The sequence below is a fragment of the Malurus melanocephalus genome, unplaced genomic scaffold, assembly GCF_030028575.1.
Source record: "Malurus melanocephalus ecotype Western Australia unplaced genomic scaffold, MMel_1.1 scaffold_432, whole genome shotgun sequence".
In the NCBI taxonomy this organism is placed as follows: Eukaryota; Metazoa; Chordata; class Aves; order Passeriformes; family Maluridae; genus Malurus; species Malurus melanocephalus.
Window position 1 is genome coordinate 206,685 of NW_026623664.1, and position 16,088 is coordinate 222,772.

A 16,088-nucleotide genomic window follows, 5' to 3' on the forward strand; every position below is an offset into this window, starting at 1 on the left:
AAATAGGCCAATAATACTTTAAAGATAGACTAAGACATTTACCCTTTTCCTGGTGCTGTCAGTGAGGCTTTTTTAATGAGCTGACCAACTGGCATTTCAAGTGAAGGATTTTTTTTTTTTAATTGGCTCGTGAACGCCGGGTAAATGTGAGCAGAAATTTGCAACTATCAAGTGTGTTCTAAAAGGTACTGGGTGGTTTTGCAAGAGGCTCAGTCCTGGTCTACTTTTCTGAATTTTCATTCTCTCAGCTGGCATCTTGTTTTTGGTGAGGCAGTTCAGGCTTAACAATGTAACTGAGGAGCTGTTTTAAATGGCAGTGTTGTATGCTGAGAGAATACCTTTGCATTTTCTTCCCTCTCTGACCATTTTTCTAGATGTTAAGGAGCCAAAAAGAACTCATGATTCATATTATCAGGGGGGAAAAATGTGTTTATCAGAGCTATTTTAATGTAAAATTTACTACTGATGTTAACTTTCCTTGATTTGGAATCTGATTTATTTAAAAATGATTGCGGATCATGTTGTGGATAAGGTTATATGGTGTTTACTTTAAATTTCAGTGCTGTAAATTTTACTTGCAACAGGGAGGTTATATCATTCTGACTATACTGTCAGAGTTAGATCAGACAATTTTTGGAGCATAGACAAGCCCAGACAAYATGATTTATTTGAATGCTGACTAATGGTAAAGTGTTTCTTTGTCATTGGTAACAAATGATTTTGTTGCCTATTMATTTTCAAACTGTTCAAAAGTCTGTACCCTTGAATGTCTCAGAGCATGGGCAATGAAATTTAGTGGCAGCAAAAGCACAGTTCTAGTAAAAGCTTTTATTATTGTTTCTGTAAATATAGTGTTTGCATTGAAATAAGGCTTWATAATCTTAAGATAAAATCATCAAATGAATGCACACAGATGGAAATTAAGAGACTGCTTTAGGTAGACAGAAGGATTCAGTGGGTTTGGTCCTGTACTGCCATGACAGCAATGGAAAGCACATTTCTGTGCAGGAGATGCAAAATGTGCCTACTGGGAACTGCATTCAACCCCCACTAATGACTCAATAGGGAAAGACATTTTTATTTTATTTTATTTTATTTTATTTTATTTTATTTTATTTTATTTTATTATTTTATTTTATTTTTACTCCCTCCCCATCCTCTTGTGGTCTTTGATTTGTTTCAAGGTAATTTGGTTTGATTTGTTCCACTGTGTGTGGTGGTGCATTCTTTGAACACAAAACCCGAAAAATGTCCACATTAGTGACTGAGGAGTTGACTTTGCATAGTGATTATGAACAATTTKGTGTACAGAAAATCAGTTTCCTATTCTAAGCATGCAAAATAATGGCCAAATGCCTTAAGGAAAGAAAAAAGTCTTTCATTTCCAAGCTTTCTTAATAATAGAATTATTCAGGGGATAATGCCAAGTGCAGAATTCATATTACGGTTGTACAAACTAGAAAATCTTGAAAACTGTGGAGCAGAATGTAGGAAAATGTCAAATGAAAGCTCCTCATTCCTCAGCAGGGCTACCATGTGTCACTGCTGCTGAAAGAATGGCAAACAAAATTGCTGCAGAAAAAACTGTGCATGGACACATCAGGAAATAAATTATTAATCAGAAGTACAAAGTCATGGCTCATATTTCTCGCCAAACTTCATTAGCAACAATTCAGCAGTGTTTATCAACAGGAATAGAGGAATAGACACCTTAGTTTAGAAAGCCATTTGAAGAGCAGTTCAGGTTTGAAGTGAATAAACAAGTGTCTTAAACAATCTTTTCAACTTTGTGCTCCTGCAGCTGAACAAGTTGTTAAGCTTGGTGTTAAGATTTTTTTGAGGATGGCTTTAGAAATTATTGATACAATACATCCTGAACTGAAGAATATTAAAGTAGCACAGTTGAGCATTACTTGATGTGGTGGATGATGCTTGATTTCAACTATGTGCTCAGATGATCATTGTTTAAAAATGTTCAAATGAGAGAAAACGAACACTATTGCCCATAATTATCTTCAGGAATCTGAAGTTTAATGCCCTTAAAAAACCACCATCTATTAGTCACCATATAGACAAAAATAACATGAGTTTAATATAATTGTAAAATGGGTTTAATTCAGCAGCTGTGACCCTTTGTGGATATGTGTAAATCACTTAAGCAGTGATAAAAGATGGTCTGCAAGGAGTTTTGCACCTGTGTWACTGTAATGAGGTTTGTAATTGATTTGAGTAGAAATTGCACAACTGGTATGTTTAGACAAGGCCTTCACCTGGCATTTAATTTAGTAACAGGAGAAATTCAACATAAACCTTAGAGAATTCGACTGGTGATTTCTCCTCTTCCTTTCCTATAGTTTAAATGTGTTGATGTTGCTCCTCTTCTTTTCCCTGTCTTAATTATCCTGCTTAATTTGTGATTCCCATGATCTGTAGAGTGGTATAAATCATTCCAGTCTGCATGCATAGACTTGCTTTTTGCTCTCACTAGCCAACACCTGACATAGTCTTTTGYCACCATAACCTTTTGCATCAACCTGCCTTTACTTCTTGTGAAGAAATGAGGCCTTTCTATCTGGTGAGCTGGTGCCAGTCCTGCTAAATCTTCATCCTTTGTTAAAAAAACTGAGGGAGAAGCTGTGCCTTTCCAACACACTGTGCCTTTCTTTAAATAAATAAAAAAAAAAGCCATGCTCGTGTATTTTCTAATCCACATATATAAGTGCTGTGCAACATTTAAAACCAYGGATTTCTAAAGTACCTGTCTTGAAGCTTTGTTCTCATGTAGTGTTTGCAAGCACCTTAACCAGAACTTAGTTGTTCTTGGTAAATGCTACAGTCAGGTGTTTTTTGCAAAATTTTCGTTTTACTGCTTCTGGTAAGAGGGAAAGTACAGCCTTGGGGATGATCAACAAAACAAAAATTAAGTTTTAATAAAGGCCATTTTCTTCAGGGACATCACTAAATGGYCCATCTGAAGAGTGATTCTTAACATGTAAATGCTAGGTACCTAGATATTGTAGATAGTGGGTCTTATTAAAATGTTTTGTTGGAACCGGGAAGGTGCCCAGGGAGCCAGCTGGAGGGTAAAACCAAACTCTGYGAGTGGAGTGAAAGCCACTATTCATTAAGTACGTGAGATTTCTCACTGCTGAGTTGCAATTAAGGTGAATTTTTTTGAAGTGAGAGGGGAGAGCAGAATACAGGAAAGCATTATTCCGCTGTTTGCCGTAACACCAGCTGCTGTTACAGCATCAGATTAAGATGTGTGGAAACAGCAAAGAACAAAGGGGCAGAGAGGAAAGAAAATTATTTTTCTGTTGTTTAAAGCCTGTTGAAATCAGTGTGAGTTTTTTGTGGTGGGATGTTGATCATCCTCGAGCTTTTTTTTTTTTCTTTTTTCATTTCTTCCCTCACCAGAATATTCCACATAGTTTCTGGTAGCAATTGAATGTATGGGGAAGGGAAAAGGATTTTGTTTGCACATTGTCTGTAGAGCATTGCCATAATTCATCAAAGCTTGGCTCTTTTGATTTTAGTTTGGCTGATAAGTTTGTGCAAGTTGTTTAAGTTGGAAAATTATTCTGCAGTATCAAAGAATACTTCAGAGCATTAACTAATTCARTAGGTAAAAAACCCAGAAGATTGTGCAGTAAAATATCAGTAAAGAATTCTCCATGTCTGGAAATTTCACTTAAGTGTTGTGCAGTATTTTTCTATAATTGGGTTTGTAGTCTAAATATGCACAGCCTTGAGGAAAGAGAATTTTACAAAAGATTGTTTCTAGTGCTTTTTTCTTGCTACCAATTCAGACTAATTGTCTCCTTGCTGTTTTCTAGACTACTTGTAGGTATTTTTCTGGTCAACTGCTGCATTAATAACTGCATTAGAATTGCAAAAGAATTTAAGTCTCATTGTTGTGGAATAAAYTGTTGCAAAATGCACTATGTAATACAAAAGAGGAGTTTATGGGTGCTTTGGGATAGTGTAATTTCAAACCATCCTTGCATGTAGAYCTGAAGTGAGGACTCTATCATTGTCAAGAAGGGAATTCAGCAATGACTACTTTGACTTTATATGACTTCAATATTTTTGGCTTCTGCAGTGGCATCATATTAGATGCTACAGAAGTGAAAAAMCAGTGTATTGAGGTAAAGTCACTAAGAGGCTTTTATTGCCTTCTGTCCACCTATGAGTTGAGACACCATGTTCTGTGATATCTGATCTGTAGGACTCCAGTTCTTATCCCAGCAATCTCTTTGCAAATGACTGTAGAGTCTGAATCCCCAGTTTATTGTAATCTAGTTGAATTTCTGGTTTGGTTTTTTTTTCCCCCTTTTCTTATCATATGTGTTCTGAAACAATTAATCTTAATGTTTAAAATCCTATCCTGAGGAAACTAACCCCACAGTAATTAATCCTTACTGCTAAACTCTCTTCTTATGCTTTCCTCTTTTAAATATTTGTTCCACTTTATGCATCTTAGAACACTGTAATCCCTATTGATACTCTATGCCATTTACTGATTCATCATCCCAGTTTATTATTGATACATGCTCCCAGATGTAAAAATCAAGTTAATATTTAAAATGAATATATTTGAATTTAATTTCTCAATGCTAAAGTAAAGCAGCTACATAAATCTGAAGCAAAAATAAAGATCCTTGTCTTATTTGATCATAGCAGAAAATGCTGATGCAAAAAAAAGGACCAGAGGACAAAGCAGCCAAGCYACTCTTCAAGGCAGGGCATATTGGGCACCTTATTCAACCATTTCATTCTCCTTCTTTGGTGTGGCAATCAGCAAGTAATACACCCTTAATGTAACAAGCCATGTCAAGACTTTTAAAAGCCTTCTTGTTTTCTGGTGTGAATTCTGTCCTCTACATTTTTTTCTTATTTTCTCCTCTTGTGCTCYTTGTAATTGTGTATTTAGAGACAGTTGGAAGAGAGGAGGGGTAGCATGAAGTTGCCTTTAACATTAAGATACAAAATTGCCTTACAAATGCTGATTTAATAACTCTGCTACCTTGACACATGCATGCCATACAGCCTCCCCAGCCTCTTCCTTCTCCCACCTTGTTTGATATTGTGCTTAATTTTTACRTGGAGCCAGTGTTGCTTGAGATCATCCAAAGTTGCCAAGACCACTACAATAACCCAAACCTCAATATTTGTATTTTCTGCGCTAGAACAGATGCACTTTGGTTTTGCAAAAAGGACTACATTCAGTATTGCTTTAACTTCTTTGTGCCATGGATTTTGTGCCAAATTATTGACATTCAGAATTATAAGGATGAGAGATTGGACAAATCTTCCAACTGTTCATAAAGATGCCTAAAGTGTGGACCATTATGCACAGTATTCAAGATTTATCCTGATAGACTTTCCAGTCCYATAATCTACCGTCTCACACAGGCACTGTTAAGGGAGAGTAGAGGTGGATGGGTGGACACACTAGGGCAGCGCCAGCATCCCAACTCTATTGCAGCTTCTGTGCTTGGCCTCATCCTCTGTCATCTAACATCTAGCACAATGTCATAAAGAGCTTATCAACTTTGAGAGAGATGCATTTTGTGAGTGTAGTTTTGATCTTTCAAGCATGCAATATAAAGTCAGTGTTTCATGGGTACATGTGTATCCATCATGGAGCACTTCCTCCTCCTTTTCCTTGGACCTTGGTGTTTCCTCTGCCATTTCGAACTCTTTTCTAACTYTTCCTCCTTCTCTGTCTGATGTCTTGTATTTCTTGGATATGTTTCAACTTGGCTGTTGGGCTCAGCGTTGACCTACAGTGGATCCATTGTGAAGCTGCCTGGAACCATTGGTGTCTAGCATAGGGCAGTCCCTGACCTCTTCCAGGTTTCCAAGTCCACATAGGCAAGCTGGATAGGGAATGTGACCAAGCTATCTGCATCATGATAACTTTTTGCTGGTTGCCAGGATTTTTTAACTTTACTCATAGGTCTTTTTGTTACATATTGTTCTGGTTTATACAATGTCACATATGGAATATTATGTTTGGAGGCTATATGTATTTATGGAGTCACACAACTTTTGGGAGGATCCTGTTTCTTGATATTGAGAATAAATTCAAGAATTTCTAAGATAATGGACCTCTTTTTTAGAGAAAACACCCCCTTTATCTTGACTTACATGGTTCTTTAGTTTGCTGAATAGTTGCTACTTACATCTCCTTCATGTGACTTCCACTTGAAGCAGAGATACGCTTCATGATTTTTATTGCAGGCAGATGGTAAGATTTGTATGRAAATCGTAGACAATTTTTATTGGGCTGTTAATTACTGACATTTGAATTATTAGTATTGAATTATGCTAATATTTTCTTATTTCTACAATTATTCTTCTTCTGGACAGAAACGTGACTTGTATTTGTGACTTTCTTGTTTTCTTTGTTAACTCATTATGGTAGTTAATAACAAGGAGAAGAGAGTGTTCAAATGCTCTTTCAAAAAGAGTAGAGTTATTGTGTCAGGCTTGGAAAAAATGCAGTGCCATTTCACTGTAGTACCACCATCCTACTGTGACATGTAGCTTAGTGTGCACTGCCCTAACCTGGACTGTCAAGTAATAGTTGTATGTGGTTTCTTCTAATGTGATTGGAGAAAATTTTTATGAATACACTCAGCACTGGTTCTCACAGCTAGAAACTAGAAAAGCTCTGAATATTAAGTACAATCCATCTTAATTTTTTACTTAATTCTCTGTTTTATTTGAGRATGAGATATGCTTCTGAAGATCAGCCAGGTTTTCCAAAGTATTATAAACCCTGTCTCATATATGAGTTCATATATAATACAATTACAATACAATATACTTATATAATAAGATTTTGTTTTAGAGTCCCATAGAGACTCCTAAAAATTTGGAAGTGCAAGGTCAAGCCCTGAGTGCTTTTAGATGTACAAACCTGACTCATATAAATTTATGATCACAAAAAGTTTTTTCTGTCTGTTACATAATAGAACAATCTAAAGAAKGGCAGATCCCCAGTAGGACAAGAAAACGAAATATCAATGTTTGAGTTCCTCTGCGTCCATATAGTATTATTATCTTTTTAATCATACACCCAACATTATGGCACCTAATTTCTTGATAAGGAAGCAGAAGCAATCGGCTTCCTAAACACTAGTGTAAGGTAGTTCTGTAAGAAATGCACATGCTAAAGGATGAGAGATATAATCATAGCTTGTTCCACCCATCCATGCTTGAGAAATAAATACCTCTCAAGGCATTTTTTTGATTTGATGATTAGACATTCTTGTGCTTGGTCTTAAGTTCGTTTTGTAAGTAGTACTCTTGTAATTTGTAACCATCACTTTTTATTAACTCTTGGGAAGCCACACTTTTGTGTATTGGGAGATCAAGTGTAATCAAGATGCCATCTCACTAAGCATTGCTGTGTAAATCACTTCACCTCCTGTTTAAGTGAGAAACTGAATATGTAGAGGGTTTATGTTAACAAGGAAAGGATGAATATTTAAATTGKCCAGAATGGCATTATGGCACTTCTGAGCCTCTTGCTATATAGTTGCTGGCATTGCCTCTTTTCATGTGCTTATGTCATCCTCATTTACAGGCRTCTGCAAGGATTGGGAAATGCTCTGGAGTTATAAATAATACACTGGTAGCAGAGTTGGGATGGTAAGTGTTCATTACAAGCTCATCTGTCTATGTATGTCATGAGCAAACAAATGCTGCATTTCTACCCACATGTCTAGTCAAATCTGAATTTTTTTTTTAAAATACAGTTTCTGATGCCTAACTTACCCGTGGCAGGCCTTTTGCCACTGGAGGAATGTAGTAACAAAGGCAGTTCTTTCATAGAGTTTTCAGTGTGGTCAGTGGACCCTCGCAGTGGCTGCCTACRAGGAGTTTGCCAAGCACATTCTTCTAGTGACCTTAGATTGACTGGAGAAATTGCTCTTTACTGGAAAACCAAAATTGAAAAGAACTGAAGACAGTTATTCTGTTGCAAYGTTTATGCTCKTGRTCTAGTGCAGGGTATCCTACTGTGAGCAAGGAGCTTCCCCAGTCATGTCAGCTGATGAATAGAATTTTCACATAGAGTAAAAGAACTCCGCAGATGTGGTTGTGTATTCTGCCTTTTAGAGGGTTTAAAATATCTTTAGGTCCTAATAAAATCTATGTTTCTTAGGGCTCTGAAGAAGACTAGTGCAGATCAGTAGATGTTTCGATCTGATRGGAGATGAAATTCTATTCTTAAACCATTAATRCTAAATAGACCTAAATTTCCTGYACTTCAGCTGTGCTGCAAGAGAATTGGTTGTGATATCTGAGACAGAAAAGAAAAAAACTGTGRTGGTAGTTGTGGAAGATTTTACCTGAGTTTTAGAGAAATRTAAGAAATAYTTTTAAAACAAAAATTTGTTTTATGCCTGTAGTGGAGGGAGAAGACAAATGCTTGGGCCTTAAGGAACACATACGAAATCATAATCAGCATTAGGATTTTTGCTGCTTAGCTACATGGTTAATCTAAGAAGCTGTCCACTGTAACAGTGTTAAGCATTTCTTGCTGTGAGTTTTCAAATTCTTTTGATGATAGAGTTGCTTGGATTCTGATCAGATTGAATCCATGACAAAAGGACTGGGACTAYGAGACAAGAAAAATCGATAAAGTTACCTACATGGTTTTCTGTCTAGGTGGGGTGAAGTGTTGCCAGAGCACATTTATGATGATGTATCTATTGGACTTGTGTCTTTTATGGTATGTGCTTCCTAGAAGCCAGGAAGATGCTGCTGCTACTGACTATTAGTCAGCATCAGAGTGATAGCCTCTTGCAGAAGCACTTTGGTTTAGTTACTGGATCAAGAAACCATCTTTCTTGGCAGTTTTCTAAGTATATTTTTCAAATCTCTTTTTTTCCCCCCCTAGGATAGTTAACAGATGAGCTGTGAAAAAAAAAATTGCTGTGCTACATCTAGAGATCCCCTCGACATCTGTATTTTGGTCATTTATCTGGGTATAACAAATGAGACAGATGTGAGGATTCTCTCTAGCRATGGATGAGGTGAGGATAACTGCAGATTTTGGATGATAGAGAAAAGTTTCTGGTGAGTTGGGAATAATTTTATAAGATATATTTTTATTAAATCTATTTTGGCATGTTTTATTTGAAGACTGTAATTTTAAAGTTGTTAAAATATGTAATTTTTAAGTTCAGCACTTAAGCTAATACTTCTCTTTAAGCACATGAATAATGCCATTAAAGTRCACAGAGCTAATCTTATGGTGGTGTTTTGCTGAACCGAATCCCTAGAGAATTTGATACATGAAAAGAAAAACATTTCTAAATATATGAGCATTGTTCCCAGGTTTGGTAGAAATATTTCTGCTTTCTATATGTACTTCTTATTGTAAATTTCCCTTGAATGAACTTTGAATATAATCCTGCTGTTCAGCCATCCAGATGAAAGAAACATGCCGTAAATATTTTGCCCTTCTCTCCCTCCTTCCCTCCCTCCCCTGAAGTTGCATTTGACAAGTGTATCATAACAATATTGATGTTACTATTTTATAAAAATCTTATAAAATTTTGGACAGTAATAACATACTTTTATGCACTGTTCTATAAACACAGAGAAAGTGCAAGACCACTTACTCTCCTACTCCAATCCAATATAACATTGATCATTATGCTCAAGAAACTCTGTTATCACTCTGGAAACAAGATTAAACCACTGTTGTCAGTAAGAGTTAWTCATAATTTGTTTAGGAAGAATCAGCCCATAGCAGTGGATCTCAGATTTTTGTTTTTGGTGACTGGAGTATATATGCTCTCMAGAAGGTGCATGGGGTATATCCTGAGGGAGGTGAGTTTGTGAGGAACCCAAGGTTACTCAAGGCTCACGAAATTGTGATAAAGAGTAGCTGATAGGCATAGCCAGTGCACAGCCCAGTTATTACTCTTTCTGTCCAATAGGAAACCCTGTATGATTCCATGACATGACCCTTCTATTCCCTGTGGAGAGGGAGAAGCAATAGCTGGGTTTGCATATCACAGCTCTCTGCTTTAATAGTTGAGTAGCTGGGATCATGCAGAGCAGTGTCTGCTAACATTTCCATGGGAGGATTTGAAACATGGTTCCCAGGAGTCTTTCAGACTGCGCTCCTTTTTGGGACAGGGATCAATAACTGAGGTTGCCTGTTCAGTCTGTTTTCCTTTGGGTTATATGTAGCCAGAATTKCACAGCAGAGCAGCTCTCTTATAAATGGCTGTAGGTGGAGCTCCAGATGACAWTGTTAAATTCAGGTATTTTGGTAAATACTCCAAGTAAGGCTGGAAAGACTCCAGGCCACTGTGTCATTTCAGGAATTCTCACTTATGTGATCAGTCGTTTTTTGTTCTAACTTGACCAGTAGATTTACAGCTCAAATTGGGCTTAAATACCTGTTGTGTACCCTGTGTGTCTTTGCTGTTTCACTTTACTCTGGGCATACACAGCAAGTTGTGTTGGATCATGTTCAATTATAAATGTGTCAGAGTAATGTTTTAGAAATGAAAGTATGATACAGGACGTGTGAAATGGTGCTTAATTCTAAATAATTTATTTTATTTTGTTGCAATATTGGAATCATTGGTGGACTTTTCAGACTTTTCAACYTTAGTATCTCCTAGAATAACGAAGGGCAGAGTTTTAAAAGATTCTGTTTTTCTTTTTATTGGTTAAAAAAAAATATTGGTCATCTTAGTTATTATATGAATCATGGAAATCTAGAGATGGGAAAGGCCTATTACTTTATGTAGTCCATTGCCTTGCTCAGCGAAATGGTTTTCTGCTATAAACTTTTCCAGTGCTTTGGGCAATTTAGTTTTAAATATCTGCAAATAACAGGATTTTCACTGCTTCTCTAGGCAAGTTATTGAACACCTTTTTTTCTGTTTTTTCCCCAAAATGATTTCATTATATTTTACTTTATATTTAGCATGCATATATAGATAGGTAGATGGATATAGATATCTTTTTTTTTTTTTTTAAAGACAGCAATTTGTTATCTGATATTTTCTGGGCTAGATAGAGAAAAAAAGCTTTTTCCATTCCAATGCTGTAGATACCCAATACCTTAGCAAATGCTGAGATTTTGCTATTACGTTTTCATATCTATTTTGTTGCAGTAAGACTCCCCTGAAGAGTGAGAGAGGATATACTAGTGAAACAAATTCTTTCAAATGTATCCTGACTTAAAAATAAAAGGYCTCCTTTACCATGACTACTTCTCACAGCCATTTAGTGTGCTGCTAATTGCAATGACAGGTAAGCAAAATGAGATTTGTAAATTRTATCTCTGTATTTTAAATTCATGACTACAGCTTTGCTACTGTCCTTAATAATTCTTGCTGTCAGGCACTGCAGATCTTTATAGGSATTCCTTCTGAACTAACAGTGTTATTTTTGAAACAAATTGCACAGGTCTTCTTCTTTTAATCTCTCTAAAAGATTAAAGATCAAGTAAAGAAAAACATTATAGAGGCACAAAAAGCTAGCATTCAGTTTCATTTTGTTTCACCTTTAATCAAACTGTAACTRCTCCTGCTAGAAGTGTTTTTGTAGCACATCTATTTGTCCAGAAATATAATGATTTGTCACCTCTTTGGGACAGCTTATGTGATAACAATGACTTAGTGTGTAAGACTGTATACAGCAAGGGGATGATTCATAAGAATTTCAGAACAGAAATCAGGTCAGTTTAAGAAAATAAACCTAAAAATATTGCTTGATAAAACAGTTCATATCAAAATAAAGATAGCATTCTTTAATTTAGAATTTATATATGTCTTTTATAGATTTTAAATAATTTTTTTTTCATTTTCTGAATACCTAGGAKCCAAATAGATAAAGCTCTTTCAAAATTTTTAGTCTTGGTAATAGCATCAATCATGGTTACAATTTGGCAGGCTTAAGTACCTTAATAAATTTTATCTTAATGAAATCACATGATTGACTAAATAGCTGTAGATCAGTTCATGACAAAAAAAAAAAGTTATTTTAAATTTGTATTGCCTTCATCCCTTAATTTCATGCAACAAGTTTCTGATGTTTTCCCTAAAAAATGATCAAGTTCTTAAGAAGCAGGTCTTCTGCTCTCCCTTCCCAAAAATATTGTTGGTGCTTATATACATGTTAAAATGTTTGAAGTACTCAGTGATTTTTAAATATGTTGTATTGGACTTTTGTACACATTCTTTTCCAAGAATTTTAGCTGTATACATAGGATAYATGAGATATTTTGCTCAAAATGAAACCAAAAATGAGGTAGAAACAAATTCATAAGGAAATAGTGCTCCCATTTGGGGAGGCTTTTGCTACCCTTGGTTGTTGAAATTGCTGAGCAAAGTAAGTAAATGAGCAATCTTGTTGTTTAGGAAGTTGAAAATAGAAATCTTCAGAATTCCTGCATTTCTGTGAGAAATCTTTTGGACTGGGATCAGTTTCTTGTGAGAAATCTTCTCACCAAAGCTTYAGATAACTGAGGAAACATAAATTATTTAATTTATTAGAAATTTACTGGATAACTAGCACAGGTGAGAATTCAAACCACCCTGAGTAAATGTGATTAGATGCTAAAAAATTACTCTTTTTTCATTAATCAGACTTTTTGTCTAAATGCAATTTCCAGAAAGTAAAATCTTATTTCCTTTACAAATTTGTCTTTGTCTCTTTACTGCTCTTATCCTGGGCAATGTTTAATTTTCAAAGCTGATGAATACCTGCAGTCATCTCTCATATCATACATCTACACTYCAGTCTAGGAACACAGTTATAGCTCCTCAGGATACACCTGATCCAGCTTTAAAACTGCTCCTGTGGGTACTCAGCACAGTGTAGCCAGACAGGGGCCTGGAGTTTCATTTAGGCTGTTTGATGTATTTAGGYTTTAACAGTCTGTACTGAAACTCATCCTGCCTTGGGATGGGCTTTTGTCAGTCACTATAAAGGTGAGTTAAGTCAGCTTGGATATGTACATCCCAGCTACCCTGCCTAGTGTTAAACCAGCATATTCTTTATCCCACTGAAAGTTGCGTAGGGTAAAGAAAGGTCAGTGTGTTCGGACTCCTGTGGAGGGAATAAAAGGATTTGCAACATCTAAGTGGTCTGCAGTAGCTTCAAACTGAAAAAAATAGAAAACAGGAGTTAAATCATTGCCTTGAGTGTTTATAATATTTGATTTTTCTCCCCTGTGCATAAATAACCAAACTCTGACAAGAATAATAGATTTGAACAAATCAACCTTAACACAGAATATTACACTTTAGAGTATTCAGCCCAATCCTCATGTCATTTAGCATAAAAGCAGTCAAGCAAACCAATGCCAATTTCTTGTATCACTCCCTACCTCCTTGGATTATTTGCCTGAGATTTATTTTTACAAGTTTTCATTTTATAGTATGTTTTTGTTCCCAGCGATCGAAATACATTTATTTTAAACCAAGATGTAACAACATTGCAGTGTGTTGCCCTTTGTTCAATACCATATTTTACTGTTTTTTTCTTAGTAGTAGTAGTAATGATAATAACACTTATAGTACCCCTTGTATTGAAAAGATCTTTCCTGCCAACAACTTGGTATCTTGTGTTAATTAGCTAGATATTGTATCTCCCTTTTAGAAATAATCTGAGATAGAAGATCTTTAACAGCTAGCCTTTGGAAAGTATTCGTAGTTGTCTCTCATTGAATTCTTGTTTGTATAACTCTAATTTCCAAAGGTTCCTGGCCTCTTCTGTTATCTTCAACAGGGGAATAAACTAAAATAGGGGAACCAAGGGGGATAATTGACAGTATGTCTGCATTTGAGTAAGATGGTGTTTCCTCTTATGTTCAGTCTTTCCTTCAGTCTCCAGCAGTTCCATGCCATAACCAGCATGTGCTCCACTCGTGTTGCAGCCTCAGACYCACTGCTGCAGAGCTCAGCAGGCAAACCTCAGTCTCTGGAGACTCCAGAGAGAGTCTCCAGTCACACTACTTTTCCTTCTCACTTTTTGTCCATCAATCATCTCAATATTCCTGCATATTATCTGCTGATTTAGCCATGCATTCTCTCTAATTGTAGTCCCTTCCTACCATTCTTCTCTTCTTACATTCCTATGCTTGCAAGTGGCTGAAGAATCTTAGTGGCATACTTACCATGAATCTACCCATCCAAAGGAATGTTAAAATTAAGACTAGTGTTCCAACATATGTTACACCCCACACTTGATACCACCATMTTTTGTATGCAGGAGTTCACATTTGGTTCTGCTTTCCTTCCCTCCTACACTTAGATTTCTTACACACACACACACACACAAACACATCTGTTTTCCTTTCTCCAATGAATAATAAAATTCAGCTGCTTAAATAAAACTACTGGTATGCTTGGGTGTCTGTAGGGATAACATTCAGAATGAAAATATCATCAATTTTATCTGTTTATAATTAATTTTGTAAAAGGACCTGCCATGAGAGTATTTCTAGTCCAGGAAAATAGCAGAAGACAGCATGAAAGGCTGTCCTGTGGGACTTTCTGACCCCTGTACTTGTATTATTTTGCAGTGTAGGGTTGATGACTTTGGTATGTTATATTTAATATGCATTAAAAGTTTCTTGTATTTTTAGGATTTTTGGACATGCTGCTTATATATCAATGTATTATGTAGGATAGTATATGAGGGTTTTTATCACTGAGGTTTTATCAAAACTGGGCAGAAAATAAAATTGGATAATCCTCTTTTTCATTTGGGGGGATTTCTTTTTTTAAATAGTTCACCTCTTCCAGTGTTGGTTTAAGCAAAAAAAAAATTATTCTGAAATGGGCTTTTGAACAAAGGTCTAATTTAAATATAGATAGAAAAGGGCAACATTTCCTTTACTACATTTTGTGCATTCCAGCAAAGTCTGCTAGTACAYGTTGATAATTATTTACAGTAGTATCCAAATAAATTTCTGTTTCTCTCCHCCAAAATGTTTTCCATCTTGAGAATATAGTCTTCCAGTAAAAATTTTATGGTTCAGGTTGTAAAACAATTTTTATTAAAAGCTTWTAATGTTGACTTTCATAAAGGAAAACTTGCCTCTTTTAAATTTTGAAGTGTGATGTGTAGTCAAAAAAGGTACTTGGAAAGGATTCAAGTTTAACTGCACAAGCTGTTTTTTGAGAAGATGGAAATTGAAAAGAAATTGTTTTAATTTTTGCCTCAAAACCCCYTTGCTTTTGATAAACCCTATAGAAATGTCTTGTCAGAAGCCTCAATACTGTTGACTGGCACGAGAAAACATTGCAGTTATTATTAAGTTGGCAGGTCTTTCCCTATTAGATTGTGTTCAATGCACTCGAGGTGCTAGAAATGCTTGAAAATCAAATAAAAAGAAATGTTTCTTAATTCTTACWAGACCAAACAGCTCTTTTTAGCAGAACTCTACTCCAGGGAAGCAAGAAAAAAGGGCGAAGAAGTTTGCTTTTTTTCAGATGTCATACTTAGGTCTTTCAGCCTGTAAAGGGATGAGATCTCTGAGTATTTCTGATAGTTTGATACCGCTGAAAGGAGTATTTCAGTTTCTGTTACCCCCTATTCCTCTTCCATTCTCCCTTATTTCTGCCCCAAGGTCCAATCTCTTTTTTACAGCCACTGTTACTCATTCAACCACTCATGAGAGGATTCATCTTGTTAAGTAAGCAGAAAATAGGGTGGTTTTTTTGCTGAACTAAGGAGGCTTTTGCAATTTTACTTGTTATATCTGTTATGGAAAAGTGTGTACAAAAACATAACAAACGAACAATTACAGTCCTGAAAAACTATGGTATTTCAGAWATCAGAAAGATTACTTGTGTGCTTGAACCATTACTAGTTCAAAACCTGAGAATGAAACAATTTATCTTTTCTGATGGAAAATAAAATCAGGATACTTTTATACCAGAAACACAGAATTTCTGCAGTCACTATGACCCCAGAGTAATTGAGAAGCAGGGTTGTTTTTTCATTTAAAGGTCTGCATGGATGCTAAGATTTCACAAACACTAAGTCAAGGTTAAATTGGCTTCCTCTTCAGTAAGGAGGCAAACTTTCCTCTC

The 16,088-nt window shown here is 35.8% G+C and overlaps 1 long non-coding RNA gene across 1 annotated transcript in view; it reads left to right on the plus strand.

The window, feature by feature from the left end:
• LOC130581739 (uncharacterized) overlaps positions 1–11,289 on the plus strand; it is a 13,459-nt gene extending 2,170 nt beyond the window's left edge. The window contains exons 2-4 of the long non-coding RNA XR_008966261.1: positions 7,598–7,662; positions 8,915–9,050; positions 11,157–11,289. This is a non-coding gene — a long non-coding RNA (uncharacterized LOC130581739). The remainder of the gene's footprint in view (positions 1–7,597; positions 7,663–8,914; positions 9,051–11,156) is intronic.
• Positions 11,290–16,088: the final 4,799 nt, after the last annotated feature.